This window comes from Amblyomma americanum, chromosome 4, assembly GCF_052857255.1.
Source record: "Amblyomma americanum isolate KBUSLIRL-KWMA chromosome 4, ASM5285725v1, whole genome shotgun sequence".
Lineage (NCBI taxonomy): Eukaryota > Metazoa > Arthropoda > Arachnida > Ixodida > Ixodidae > Amblyomma > Amblyomma americanum.
Window position 1 is genome coordinate 81,437,266 of NC_135500.1, and position 15,450 is coordinate 81,452,715.

General features: G+C 52.5%; 1 pseudogene across 4 annotated transcripts in view; it reads right to left on the reverse strand.

Annotated features, from left to right (window-relative positions):
• LOC144130204 (protein Dr1 pseudogene) overlaps nt 1-15,450 on the reverse strand; it is a 38,562-nt pseudogene that overhangs the window by 13,554 nt on the left and 9,558 nt on the right. Inside the window, exons 2-3 of one of the 4 annotated variants that reach the window (XR_013314007.1) lie at nt 11,940-12,458; nt 11,609-11,713 (exon numbers count right to left, since the gene is read on the reverse strand). The exons of 1 other annotated variant lie outside the window; for it this stretch is intronic. The product of XR_013314007.1 is annotated as a protein Dr1 pseudogene, transcript variant X3 (transcript). The remainder of the gene's footprint in view (nt 1-11,608; nt 11,714-11,939; nt 12,459-15,450) is intronic. 2 more of the 4 variants (XR_013314005.1, XR_013314006.1) reach the window with 2 other exon arrangements.

Here is a 15,450-nt window from a genome sequence, read left to right on the forward strand (position 1 = left end):
CGGCGTACCTGGTGAGATAATCGGTCGCCACAATAATCCACTTGTTGCCCGTCGTTGATGTTGGGAAGGGGCCAAGTAGGTCCATACCGACCTCCTGGAAAGGTCTTGATGGCGGTCGAATCGGCTGCAGGAAACCTGCAGGTCTTTTCGGTGGCGTTTTCCGGCGTTGGCATTCACGACAACTCTTAACGTAGTGCGCGACGTCGGAGGATAGACGAGGCCAGTAATATCTCTTTTGGATTCGGCGGAGGGTGCGAGTAAACCCGAGGTGGCCAGCCATTGGTTCGTCATGCGAAGCCTGCAGAATTTCCTCCCGAAGGCTCTTCGGGACGACGAGAAGGTAGGCGGCCTTGTTCGGTGAGAAATTCTTCTTCACGACGATTCCCTGTTGCAGACAGTAGGACGATAGTCCACGCCTGAAGAGGGCAGGAGGTGAAGGAGACTTCCCCTCAAGATACTCGTGCAGGCGCTGTAGGTCAGGATCAGATTGCTGCTGTCGTGCGAAGTCGCTGGAACTTAGCAGTCCAAGGAAAGCGTCGTCGTCATCGTCTTTTGGCGGCGTGTCGACAGGGGCTTGTGACAGGCAGTCAGCGTCGGAGTGCTTTCGCCCAGACTTGTAGACCACCGTGACGTCGAATTCTTGGAGGCGCAAGCTCCATCGAGCGAGACGGCCAGAGGGGTCCTTCAAGTTAGCCAGCCAGCACAATGCATGGTGGTCGCTCACAACCTTGAACGGGCGTCCATACAAGTAGGGACGGAACTTCGATGTAGCCCAGACGATCGCAAGGCACTCCTTTTCAGTGGTCGAATAGTTCGCTTCTGCTTTCGACAATGAACGACTTGCATATGCTATTACTTTTTCGACTCCTTCGTTTTTCTGGACGAGCACGGCGCCTAGACCAAAGCTGCTTGCGTCGGTATAGATTTCTGTCTCGGCGTTTTCGTCAAAGTGCCCTAGCACCGGTGGAGACTGCAGGAGACGCTGAAGTTCGTTGAAGGCTTCCGCTTGTGCCGAATTCCATGTGAATGGTACGTCTGCCTTGGAGAGCTTGGTCAGAGGTTCCGCGACGCGCGAAAAATTCCTCACAAAGCGTCTGAAATAAGCACACAATCCCAGAAATCTGCGGACCGCCTTCTTGTCATGAGGCTGCGGGAAATTGGCAATGGCGGCTGTCTTCTGCGGGTCGGGGCGCACGCCGTCCTTGCTGATGATGTGGCCGAGAAACAATAGTTCGTGGTAGGCAAACCGGCACTTTTCAGGCTTCAGGGTAAGTCCGGATAACTTGATTGCGTCGAGTACTGCCTTCAGCCTCCGGAGGTGTTCATCGAAGCTCGCTGCGAAGACTACAACGTCGTCTAGATAGACGAGACAGGTTTGCCACTTGAGGCCTGCCAATACTGTGTCCATTACCCTTTGGAAAGTTGCGGGTGCGGAGCAAAGCCCAAATGGCATGACTTTGAACTCGTACAGTCCGTCCGGTGTGATGAAGGCAGTCTTTTCCCGGTCTCTTTCGTCGACTTCAATCTGCCAATATCCACTCTTGAGATCCATCGACGAGAAATACTTGGCGTGGCAGAGCCTGTCCAGAGTGTCGTCGATCCTCGGGAGGGGGTAGACGTCTTTTTTCGTAATCTTGTTCAGTCGCCGATAATCGACGCAGAATCGAAGAGCACCGTCTTTCTTTCTCACTAGAACGACCGGTGCCGCCCATGGGCTCTTCGAAGGTTGGATGACGTCGTCGCGAAGCATTTCCTCTACTTGGTCCCGGATGGCCTGTCGTTCTCGCGGCGACACACGGTAAGGGCTTTGGCGGAGAGGTCTGGTGTGTTCGTCGGTTATAATTCGATGTTTGGCTATCGTCGTTTGTCGCACCTTTGATGACGAGGCGAAACATTCGCTGTAACTTTGAAGAAGGGTGATTTTCTCTTGTCGGGCCCGGGGTAATGCTGGGTTGATGGCGAACGTGGGAGCATGGTCTTGCTTTAGGCTGTCATTTGCAGGTTCGTCGGAGATGATGAAGGCGTCCAGTAAATCAGTTGCTTCGTCCAAGAACGCAATTGTAGTGCCTCTGTTGAGGTGTCGGTATTCTTCGCTGAAGTTCGTGACCAGTACTTCGGCTTTTCCATGCCGCAAATGAGTGATGCCTCTTGCGACGCCAAGTCGTCTGTCTAAGAGCAACTGCGTGTTTCCCTCGATGATGCCTTCTGCGTCTTCGAAATTTCTTGCACAGACGGGGACGATGACGCTGGACCGGGGTGGGATGGTTAGTTCTTCATCGAGAACACTGAGGCCCTTTGACTGCTCTGGGGTCGTTTTCGGAGGTAAAGCTTCATCCGTCGAAAGCGTGATGGACTTGGACTTGAGGTCGATGACTGCGCGGTGCTGTGCCAAGAAGTCCATCCCCAGAATGACGTCACGGGAACATTTCTGAAATACGACGAATACTGTCGGATATGTGTGTCCATTGAAAGTCAGTCTCGCAGTGCACCTTCCTGATGGCGTGATGAGGTGTCCGCCTGCTGTGCGTATCTGCGGGCCATCCCAAGTCGTCGTCACTTTCTTGATCCGGTCGGCGAAGGAACCACTCAGCACGGAATAGTCAGCTCCCGTGTCGATTAGAGCAGTAACGTTTCGGCCGTCGACAGTCACCTCTAGATCGGAAGTCCTTGCTCTTGCGTTGCACGTAACTTTCGGCGTCGGGTCACGGCTTGGTCCGTGATTGCGACTGCGGCTGCAGGAGCTTGTCGATGTCGGTGGCCTGGGGGTCTCTAAGTTGCTTCGTGTCGTCGTCGGTGCGGCGTCGCCGTGAGTTCTCGTCGTTGGAGGGTCTTCGTTTTTTTGCCGGGAAGCAACCTCACCTCCTAAGGTTGCTGTTTTCAGTTTCCCCTACGGGGGCTGGGGGACCTTCCTCGCGCAGCCGCTGCGTAGCTGTGGCAGGGCGACGTGAAGCGCGAGGCTCGCGGCGAGGGTGAGCGGGAAAATCGGCTCGACACGTATTCGTCGCGGCGCAGGTAGTCGTCGATTTCTTGTGGATGTTGGCCGAAGCGTGGTCGTGGTGCGTCAACGGCGAATCCGCGAAGACCGATGCGTCGGAACGGGTAGTGACGCAGGACGTGACCGGCTTCACCGCAGTGGAAGCACAGCGGACGGTTGTCACGGGTTCTCCAGGTGTCGCATTTCCTTGGGCCCCAACGTTGTTCGTAGGTCGGGTGGGCGGGGCCCGGAGGGCGGCGGTCCAGCACTGCTGGCTCACGTCGAATAGGGCTTGGGGTGGCACGTCGAGGCGCGGGCTTGCGTACTGCAGCGACGTAACTCATGGCTGGAGCTTGAGGTTCAGTCGTCGCAGAAGGGGAGCCAAGCGCATGCCGCACTTCTTCACGGACGACTTCCGTCAGGCTCGCTACTTGAGGTTGTGAAGATGATGGCAGCAGCCGGCGTAGTTCTTCGCGGGCGATTTCACGGATGATCTCCCGCAAGTCGCTGGTTGTAGTCGTCGTGTCCGGAAAGCTGGAGCAGACCTGCGGTGGTCGGTTGTACTGCTTTGTGAGGGCGTCCAGGGTCTTCTCAATCGTTGACGCTTCTTCGGCGAATTCGGCAACAGTCTTGGGCGGATTTCGTACGAGGCCAGCGAAAAGAGACTCCTTTACGCCCCGCATTAGATATCCGGTTTTCTTCTCCTCCGTCATATTCGGGTTAGCTCGGCGGAAAAGACGCTGCATTTCTTCGACGTACATGCTCACAGTTTCGTTTGGGTGCTGCATCCGTGAGTCCAGCAGCATCTGCACCTTTTCCTTCCGGAGAATGTTGGTAAACGGCTTCACGACTTCAGACTTGAATAATTTCCAGGTCTTCAAGGTAGTCTCGTGGTTTTCGTACCACGTTCTTGCAGGACCGTCAAGGGAAAAGAAAACATAGCGGAGCTTCATGTCATCTTCCCACCTGTTAAATGTAGCCACGCGCTCAAAGTTGTCTATCCAATCTACCGGGTCGTCGCCAGGGTAGCCGTGGAAGGTTGGAGGCACCCGTGGCTGGTGGAGCATAACAGGGGTGGACTCGGTCATGGTGGGCGCTGGAGCTTGTTGTCGTTGTCGAGTAGGATCCGGTAGTAATCCGTGCTGAGCTTGCAGGCCTTGAAGACGGCGGTTGTGTCGTATCTCGGGATCTTCTTGGCTCTCGTTCTCTACGGTGGATCTTCTAGGTTGGGTTGGGTGCATGTACCCAGCACCTCCACCAGATGTCACGAGGTGGTGACGGGAACTCCGCCGGGGTCACGTAGCACGGACTGGGGTCCGGTCTTGAGGAAGGCACAGAGCAGCTCATAAGAGAATACTTTAATAGGCTGGCTTACGCCCACTAAGAACAGCTCTGAAAACTCAGCGGCGGCGATAGCAGCGAACGTGCTCGGCGGTCGTCGACTAACAGAATGCCCGCCGCTCTTAGCCGTGCTCGATTTTAAAGGCGGCAAGGAAAGTTCCAGAACATAGTATTCACACTTGCGCGAGGCTAGGAAAAATCGAGATAACTCTGGTCGCGTCTCGCGTCCCAGAAAATTGATAATGCGGCGTGCCTGCCGCGATAAGAAGATCAGACAAAAAGCAAGCTTCGCGGCAATATTTAGAGGGCATAAGAATGCGCAACCGGTGAGAGGTTACATCGGGAACCACGTGAAGGAAGCCTACCGTGGAAAGGGGAACGTAATCAGAAGCTTAAAGTTGCGTCACTGGAGTGCGGTTACCGTGCAAGCAGGAAGGCACTGCAAGTTCGCGGAATGCGCAACCAGAGAGTGCCTGCCAAGAGAACCACCGTCTGAGTGGTAGCTGCCGAAGGAGCAGCAAGAATCCGCCACCAGAGAGGGGTTGCATCTGAAAAAACCATGAGGAGGCTTACGGTGTTAGGAGGAAAGTAGAAAGAAACCGATGGGATTATGGAGGGAGGGGATTAGCAAGAGGAGTATGGTTGTCTTGGGAGCCGCCCTGCCGGGTGTAAGTGTAGAACTAGGAGGGCATAGCGAGAGCGTAAGAAAACAAAGAGGTAATCCGAGCGCAATGAATGAACAAACAGAGTTGGTATGCCAAGAAAACCACCCTCTGGATGGTAGTTGTGCAAAGAGAACCATATAACGAGAGCATAAGAATACGCAACCGAAGAGGGGTTTCATCTGGAACCACTCACCCTGTAAGTAGGAGGGCATGGCCAGAGCGCAAGGATGCGTCACAGGAGTGCTGTTACCATGCAAGCAGGAAGGCATTGTAAGTGCGCGGAATGCGCAACCAGAGAGTGCATGCCAAGAGAGCCACCGTCTGGGTGGTAGCTGTGGAAGTAGCACGAATAATCCGCAAACCGGAAAGGGGTTGCGTCGAGAATAACCCCAAGGACGCTTACGATGTTATGAGGAGCGTAGAAAGAGACGGAGGGGATTAGCAAGACGAGTGTAATTGCCATGAAAGCCGCCTTACGACGTGTAAGTGTGGAACTAGGAGGGCATGGCGAGGGCTTAATAGTGTGTCACCGAAGTGCGGTTACCATGGAAGTAGGAAGATACTGTAATTGCCAGGATGGCGCAAGTGTAGTATGTATACCAGGAAGCACCCTCTGGGTGAAAGCCGTGGAAGGAGGAAGAATCCTCCACCGGGGATGGGTTCCATCGGGAACCACACGGAGGGGCTTACCATGCAAGGATGAGGGTATGGAGAGAGCGGGTGGATTCGCAAGAGAAGTGCTGTCGCCATGGAAGTAGGAAGGTACTGTAATTGCCAGGGTTGCGCAGCCAGAGTCTGCACACCAGGAAGCACCCTCTGGGTGAAAGCCGTGGAAGGAGGAAGAATCCTCAACCGGAGATGGGTTGCATCGGGAACAACCCGGAGGAGGCTTAACATGGAAGGAGGAGGGTATAAAGGGAGCAGGTGGATTCGCAAGAGAAGTGTTGTTGCCATGGAAGAAGGAAGGTACTGTAATTGCCAGGATTGCGCAGCCGGAGTCTGTACACCAGGAAGCACCCTCTTGGTGAAATCCGTGGAAGGGTAAGAATCCTCAACCGGGGATGGGTTGCATCGGGAACCACACGAAGGTCCTTAATATGGAAGGAGGAGGGTATAGAGGGAGCGGGTGGATTCGCAAGAGTTGTTGCCATGGAAGTAGGAAGGTACTGTAATTGCCAGGATTGCGCAGCCGCAGTCTGTACACCAGGAAGCACCCTCTGGGTGAAAGTCGTGGAAGGAGGAAGAATCCTCAAGCGGGGATGGCTTGCATCGGGAACCACACGAAGGGTCTTATCGCGGAAGAAGGAGGGTATGGAGAGAGCGGGTGGATTCGCAAGAGAAGTGTTGTTGCCATGGAAGTAGGAATGTACTGCAATTGCCACGATTGCGCAACCAGAGTATGTATACCAGGAAGCGCCCTCTGGGTGAAAGCCGTGGAAGGAGGAGGAAGAATCCGCAACCGGGGATGGGTTGCATCGATAGCCACCCGCAGGAAGCTTGCCATGGAATGAGGGGGTATGGAGAGGGAGGGGATTCGCAAGAGGAGGGTGATTGCCATGGGAGCTATCCTCCGGTGTGTAAGCTTGGAAGCAGGAAGGCATGACAAGAGCGTAAGAGTGCGTTACCGGAGTGCAGTTACCATGGAAGTAGGCACTGTAATTATGAGGAATGCGCAACATGAGTGTATGCCAAGGGAACCACCCTCTGGGTGCTTGCCGTGAAGGAGGAGGACATTGCGGGAGCATACGAACTCGCATCCGGAGATGTGTTGCCACAGGAACAATGGGGAGGAGGTTTAATAAGGAACAAGGAGGGCTTGGCGAAAGCGCAGGAGTGCATAACCGGAGAATGGTTACCGAGCAAGGTGGAGGGTATGGCGACAGCGGAGGATTGAGCAATCGGAAGGTGGATGTCATCGAAAGCACGCTGTTTTTCGGTGACGCCGTGGGAACCAGCATGGAAAGTGGTTGCCGTGGAAGGAGGAGGAAAAAGGGTAAGAATCAGCCGCATAGCCAGGTTTTTTGGGGGGGAATGGGGGAAGGGAGTGGGGATGTGTTAATGCAGGATTCGCTGTGACCGGAAATCGTCATTGTTTCTAAAAGTTCGTGTGTTAGCTTCGCATTCTTTTTGGCTAGGGAAACAGAAGCATGTAAGAACAGAGTTCCTCCGCTCAGCTCACAGTGCTTGCGATACTGAGGCAGGTTTCTTCCCGGTACTTTATTGACTGATCTTGCAGTCTGTCAAATATACACTCTTAGGCACGACAAAGGAATATTGTAGACCCCGCCAACGTCACACATTGTGTGCGGCTTTTGATGTTACGTGTGACACTTAGGGCGCTGCTCTTGCGTTGCTTACCTTCGCTAAATGGCTCCCCTAGGTGCAGAAAAGTGTACTGAAGCCCTACACCGAGCGAAAATCTTTTTGAGATAGTGCACAAGCCCATGCTTGTACGGAATCGGACACTCCCTTCGCATTTAGCCACCATGGTGGCTCAGTTGTTATGGTGCTCGGCTGCTGACCCCAAAGACCTGGGTTTGATCCCAGCCGCGGCGGTCGCATTTCGATTAGGGCAAAATGCTAGAGACATGTGTACTGTGCGATGCTTGCGCACGTTAGAGAACCCCAGGTGGTCTAAATTATCCAGAGCCCTCCACTACGGCGTTCCTCAAAACGCCACTTCCTTCCGTGAACGAGCTGGACGTCCAGCCGTTGGGAATGAATTTATAGCGTCGTAGCAACGTTTCACACGCAGAAAATACAATTTTTGCAGAAAAAAAATGCCTGGAGCTTAGCTAAGGTTAAGCCTGGATATCTCGAAGCGAAAAGGTTCGGTGATGCTTATGGTTTAGCTTATGGTTATGCTTTGCTGCTTCGTTTAGCGAGACGTTCTTCTCGTTGTTCTGGTGTCTCAGACGCTCGTTGAGCTTTCAGCCTTTCATTTCTTCGCTTCTTTTCAGCCAACTCCCGTGGTAGCACTTCTGTATCGGTAGTATCACTCTTCTCCTTCCATGTTGAATGCGCACGCCTATTCTCTGGAAAGCCGTTATATCGTCGACCTCCGCGATAAACACGCGCTTGCGGCGAACGTCAAACTATGACGCATAGCGCGCGGCAGTGGCCACCCGCACCGCGCGTGACGTCACGCTCGGCAGCGGCGAAAGTTCAGGTGACGGAGTCGGAGGCGGCCACCTGCGCCGTGCGTGACGTAACTCGTGCTCCGACATACGCCGGTTCGCGCGAAGCGCGGTGTTGATTAGCGTAGTGAAGATTTTCGCTTCAAAACCAGCTTGTTTCAGTACGACTGTGAGGTGAAGTAGGGCGCATTTGATGGTCACATGAAAGCTCCAGCGCCGATGAAATCGCTGCAGTCGTCACCCTCGCTTGACAACCTTCGAGTGGCTGGAGTCGTATAGAAGGAACTGTTTTTTGGCACTGGGCTCGTACTTCTAACATACGTGGCTAGGGCTACAATTCAGCACTAAGTCATTGAAGAGGATGCTATCGTCCTGTGGGAGTCCTGACGTGAAAGCAAGATCGGGACAGAAGGTGTGGAAGGCCTCCAAAACAACGACCTTGCAGTGACAAGTACCAAGTGTGACATCTTCAACAAAAATGATGAGAAAATCGTCAACATATCTGAAGACCGCTCACACCCGCCTGTCGCAGAGTAAGTCCTGCATCTTCCTCACAAAAGCAGCTAAATATTATTCACACATTCGCGCTGTCGCCAACAAGCAGGGGAAGGTACCATTGGTTTGGATGAAACTCCATCCCTTAAAACAGGCGGTCGTTGCTGTTAGGTAAGTGCTGAGCAACTTCACGAAAGCATTCAGTGTGATTCTGGTGAAGTTCTGGAACGGAATCACACTTTGTTCTCCCAACGCCGCCCTAACTTCCAGGGGAGGACTTGCGTGGAGAATAGAGTAAAACATGTCCTGAGTGTCAATTGAAAAACCAGAAACAACACGAGCGCCATGTTCCTGAAGGAAGCTAGAAACCGGGACTGAGTTGCGGATCTTGAACGGATCTTGCGGCTTCACTTGCCGAGGCGTGCCTTTTAAGAAGTAAAGGTGCGCCCCTTATAGCCCCGGATCATAGTAGTTTTTATCTGATATATTCTTGCCTTTTGAGTTGATTACTTCTGATCTCCCGCCACAACGCAGCATACGTTCCTCTCTGTTACCCTCCTCCATGTCATTCCACTTTATGTGTTTGTTTGCCTAAATAAAGTTCACTTGCTAGTCAGCCTCATGTGCGTGTGTTCCTCCTTGTGTGGCGTCTGTTTGTCGGCTGTAGCGCTCTTGCATCCAGTAAATGACACCTCCACGCCGGGTAACACGTAGGTCTGGCAACCGTGCTCAAGCAGAGCCGCGGCACCTGTCGCACAACACAGGGCCGCACGTCACCGGATTTTTCATACTATCGCATTGCTCTAACGCGATAGCGTTACAAGCCCCGTTACCCAGAAAATCTGCGGTCAGCGTTGCCGGCGTTGTCAACGAAAAACCACAAGCATGACTCTGGCAGGTGGCGCCTAGAGGGCAATCTAGGATGCGGGTGGGCCACTTAGTTCACATGACCTTGCGGCGTCATCACAACCTGCCCACCATGGCAGGTGGCAGTTTAATTATTGGTCGCTCGGGAATAGCTGCCTGGTCCGCACAAGGCCCCACGGCTGGAAGCACCTGCCATCGCAGGGCAGTGGCGCGTCACTTAGCCGCTGCACCACTGCGCCTGGAGGTGTATGAGGAATCTATGAATGAAAAGCCGAGTGACCTGCATATATGAGAATTAACGCATTACGCTATCGCGCGTCATACCATTAAGGCGGAGATTAAGTGTCCCCTTCAATTTTTTTTTTCGCCGCGTCGCCTGGCTTGAAAGAAATATGGTTGCCGCGGCACAATGGTGCCAAAATAGCGAACCCAAATATTTGCACGAACTTTCCATAGAGCGACGCGCTTCCAATATCTCTGGGCTTCTCGCCATAACATGCATACGTAGGCGAGGTGCTGCTTCAACTAGTTACAAAAATTATAGTGCCCCCCCCCCTTTTTTTTTGTTCTGAGTCCCCATTCGCGATACCTCCGAAGTAAGCAGTGCCAACTACTCATTAGTTCAATTTATCGCTTATAACCTGTGACGATTCCCCAAGGCAGCAGACGCGAAGGACACCGCAGGCGCCTTCTCAGCGGCACCCAGCTGCACGGGGAAAAAGGGAGAGGGAAAAGATAATAAACGCTCCCCCGCTTTCCAAGGAGACGGGCCAGTCTGACTCCCGCCAGCAACGTGTACTGTCGGTTTACAGGGCGCTCTTCCCGTGCCGCCCTCCTTAGGGCACGTTGGTGTCCCGTTTCGGCATTCGCTTATAAGCTCACCCCCTTAAAATACTATAACATAACCTTTTCAGACACGCATTATGCTCTACTGTTGAAGAAAGACTGATAATGTATGTGCGTATATATAATCCCCCATTGACTCAAAAACATTATTCGATCTAAGCTCACCGGCTCAGCGCATTAATCAGGGAAAGCTGATGGGCGTTAGCGGCCGAGTGGTATAAAACGGCAGGCCCATTTTGACGTTTCACAGGCGACTGATATATTTGGGCGTCCCAAAGGCCCGTTTTGGCGTATGTACACTATATACGTGCATACTCGGCCTTCTTCGGTTTGCGGTTTTCGGTTCGATCGCTTTCCCGGCACTCTGCGTCGACTTTAGAGCCGGCTTGCACGAAACACATAGTCTAGTTCCCAGTGTTGTCTCATTCGCATTCTAAACACTCCGTTTGTTTTGAGGAACGGAAAGGCGCATAACTCGCTCCCTGGATTAGTGGACTCCACAATCGCGTTTTGAGGTACGTGGCGGAGGTGCCCACTAAACGCGTTACGTGGCTACCGTTGTGCCCCTCTAAATTGCTTCGACTAAATGGCTTCTACAAATCTATTAGAGCTTGCACTCTAAAAACTTTTTTTTAAGATTCACGAAAGGCGCACACATCCACACTCACAGAATTGCAGCCGCATTCTTCAAGAACAAAAACATTTATACCTAATTGATTAATTTCGTTATCATCTGCCAGCAGTTTCCGCAAAGAAAACTCAGATCCGTGTCCCTTAGTAAAACATATCTCACCGTATGAGAGAAGAAAAAAGTTGCAGCACCAGACAGCACTTCCAAGGCGCACCTTAGAACTTCGCGACGTCCATCTTAATATTTTTTTACAAGCGATATCTTTTTTTCTAAGCGCAAAATGGCCCTATCATTCTGTACAGCAAGGATTTGAAATTTGAAATGTAGCTGGCATCAGTGACTTCATGGAGGCAGCTCTACAGCTTCGAAAAAAGTTTGAAAAGTCACGTCCACAAACGCGGATAAAAATGCGGATAAAGTGGATAAAAACGACGTTGAGAAGGCGGATGCGACTGCAGAGCTGGCAACGTCAGGCAGAAGCAGACACGAGTCTTCCAAATCGGAGAGAGGAGGATCGGGGTACACCTAAAATTTTCACGGCGTATTTAACTGCGCGCAGCTCGGTTTGTCCGCAACGGTAGACCGCGAATGCATGCCAAGTACTTGCTGACCACCGCCTTGTTTAAATAGGGCAATCCTGTGCCCAGCTTACCGCTAGCAATGACGTCATGGTTCAGCAACAACGACAGACAGTGGATCCAACTCCAGCATCCGCCTGCAACCAATTCACCGTGAAACTGGGCGAAAAGCTTGTGCTCTGTAACCAGAACAATTGAGGCCCATGATTATAACGTTGGGAGCACACGCAGCCATTCCTAGTCTCTCAATGCACGACAGCGCAACACTCTGGTAGCCTTGACGAGCAGAGGCCCAAGTGCGACGGTGTCGGGAGGGCGTTCAAACAGCATACATCCCGGGAAGGAATGTAATCTACAAACGTGCACGGCTCCAAATGCAGAGATTAAGAGCTCATGTCAACTCACCTCTTATTCAAGATGGCGCGTCGAAAGACAAGCTGATCCGCGACCGGCGAGTGGTGGGGCGCGAAGCAGAGTGAGGTGCTGCAACACTACTCCCAGCTTACACCGGGGAGCGTCGTCGCCGCCGCGCGGAGCTGGGAAACGGTGAGACAACAGCACAAAGAAATGCGCACCGCGTCGTGTAAAGAAGACACATCGGGTATAGTGCGCAGGCTCGCCGTGCATGAGGTGTGCTCTGTGTCACGAGGCAGCAACGCGAAGGGGTAAACAGCTCGGGCAACCTCGGTATCAGAGGCGCACTGCGCTAACCGTTAGTTGCGCAGATGTCACAATAGTCCTGCCCAGCCACTGGACGCCCTTGAAAGCTTTGTGGGAAGAAAAGGTCTTTTAGCGTGATTCTTCTTGTCGCGCAACGAGGCAGCACAACCCGTGGCCTCCACATCCACTTTGCCGTTCCGAAGCAGTCGGGCCTTGCCGACCTGCAGGGCTTTTGAATCAAGGAACCTTGGAGGACCTGTGCTACTGCAAATGAGAAAAAAAAAACAATGTGGGGGCCCGCAGATTTTTCTCCGTCCATCCGCACACACAACGAGAAAGCTCGAGCAGATAAGAGTGATACAGGCTTTAGTTTGATTCGAACCAGTGCATTTTAGGTGTCAGTATGGATAGTGGAAACGCGGCGCGCTGAGGCCGTTTGCGCTAACGGCCCTGCTGGTTCTTCCACCTGGCTGCTGCCGAGACCGCAGCACGAAAAAGGAGGGAAGTGCATGGGCCTGCCGACTGGCTTCAACTGGCCCATTATCACTACTGCATGCACACAGAAGGGAGTTTATAGAAATCGGTGCCAAAAAAAAAATGAATGAAATAGGCGCGTCGCGGCCGCCACTTCCGCCAAAGCGACTGCTGCAGCAACAGTACCCCCTTTCGCCTGGCATGCAGGTTGTAGAAGATAATGCTTGCAGTTAGTGCGACACTAACAACAGCGTTGCTCAAAAATTTAATTCTGCACGCATCCAGGCACAAGGGGGGCAGCCAATATTTATACAAAAGACACCCTATGAGAATAAATTTTACCCGCTTATGAGCACACAATATCCTCACGCGATGACGAAAGAAAGACTCCATGAAAACGTTGCAGCTTTTTATCCTTTTGAATCGTGCAGTGCGTTTTTGGGACAAGTTCTATGCTGCGCTCGAGCGCGCTTTCGTAATCTGTAAGAAAAAAATTAATCAAAGGTTTAACACGACTAAACCTAAGCAGACAAAGCGAAAGCTGAGGGCTATTCGTAGTTATACTTGGCTAAGCTCGGTCTTGCTTGAATGAATTTCAGGAATGCACTGATATCGCACAGCACACGGGCGACTTAGCGTTCTGCCCCCATAAAAACGCAGCCGCCGCGGTCGGGTTCGAACCAGGGAACTCCGGATCAGTAGCCGAGCGCCCTAACCACTGAGCCACCGCGGCGGGTCTGGGAAAAAGCAAAATTGGTTTTGCGGAACGGAAAGGCGCAGTAATCGTCTCACTTCTCTGTGCACACCTCAGGGATATAAGAAATAGAGAGAGTGTAGTAGTAGTAGTCCATAACTTTATTTTCCGACGGATATAGGATGGGCTTGAGCCCAACCGCCTAGACGACGGCCGGAATCCGTGGACCCAGGATAGAATAGACGGCTTTCGCTCTGAATTCCAGGCTCATTCTTACAGCCGTGCCAGAGGCGGAAACGGACAGGAAGTCGCGCGTGAAGCCGGCGAACTTGACTGCGCTGCTCTCTTGTTACGTTGCGTCACGGGCATAGGTCGGCACACTCATTCATGAGTGCACTCATATCGCTTCACTCGCGCGCACGTCTGTGAGTGTGAGTGAGTGGATTTGAGTGGACGTGAGTGATGATTGGGTGTGAGTGGACGTGAGTGGATGTGAGTGGCTATGAGTGCTCATATATGCAGAGAGCCAATGCTTGCTCCTGAAACAACGACTGTCCGCTTATCGGCACCAATCAGAATAAGGTAGACTCTGGAGTACTGCAGTAGATGCTTATAGATGCTCGCCTGTGTCCATTATTTCATTGGACTGCGCCCAGAGTTGCCACTGCCTCCCAAGGAAACTGACATACTTGGCCCTGCCCCGAACTAATTACACAGGCTTGATTCAAGCATGCAAACGAGACGAAAACTAAGCGCGCTTTTCGGTAAAGCTGAGGCCCTCGTTTCTGTCGTGTGTTTGAAGGAGCCCTGCGACGCAGATCAAGCATGTGGTTTTAGCTGCAGTGCGAGACTAAAGTGGATGTGCTGCTGGGCCTCGCTGTTGCAGTTTTTGCCGTGACAGCGGCAGCTGGTACTTTTGTAGCGAAAGCTACACTATGCTAGCCGGAGAGATTTCGCCCGTCTTGGCCATCTGCTCCTACACTGCGCAAGCGCCAGTTTCACCACAGGTAGGTGGGCGGGTGGGTGGGTGGGTAGATGGATGGATGGATGGATGGATGGATGGATGGATGGATGGATGGATGGATGGATGGACGGATGGACGGACGGACGGACGGACGGACGGACGGACGGACGGATGGATGGATGGATGGATGGATGGATGGATGGATGGATGGATGGATGGATGGATGGATGGATGGATGGATGGATGGATGGATAGGGACGCACGGATGGATGGATGGATGGATGGATGGATGGATGGATGGATGGATGGATGGATGGATGGACGGACGGACGGATGGATGGATGGATGGATGGATGGATGGATGGATGGATGGATGGATGGATGGATGGATGGATGGATGGATGGATGGATGGATGGATGGATGGATGGATGGATGGACGGACGGACGGACGGACGGGAGAAGGGATGGACGGATGGATGGACGGATGGACAGACGGGCGAAGGGATGGTCGGATGGATGGATGGATGGATGGATGGATGGATGGATGGATGGATGGATGGATGGATGGATGGATAGATGGATGGATGGATGGATGGATGGATGGATGGATGGATGGATGGATGGATGGATGGATGGATGGATGGATGGATGGATGGATGGATGGATGGATGGGTGGATGGATGGATGGATGGACGTACGTACGTACGTACGTACGTACGTACGGACGGACGGATGAAAAGGAAGGGAGGAAGGAAGGAGCGTCCCCTTTGAAACGGGGTGGTTTCAGTTTCCACCCTGCTCAGCTTTTTTTCATTATTTTCGTTTAACTGTGCTGTAAGTTGTTATTCAAACTCGCCATTTTCTTTAAATACGTCTTCCTACGCTTCTAACCTTATGTCACCTCTCTGTTTTTGAGCCACCAATCTTCAAATTACTTTTTGCTAATTTCCACCGCATATTTATTTACATGACCATAGTTATCGCTAAACCCTTAGGGCCTCAGGAAGAATGGCTGTGCCTGCATCGACCTCGGGATGGACACCATCATATTTGAGTATGAGGTGCTTTATTGTTTCTACAGATTTACCACACACAGCTCATGTGTGATCGTCTTCGTTAAATT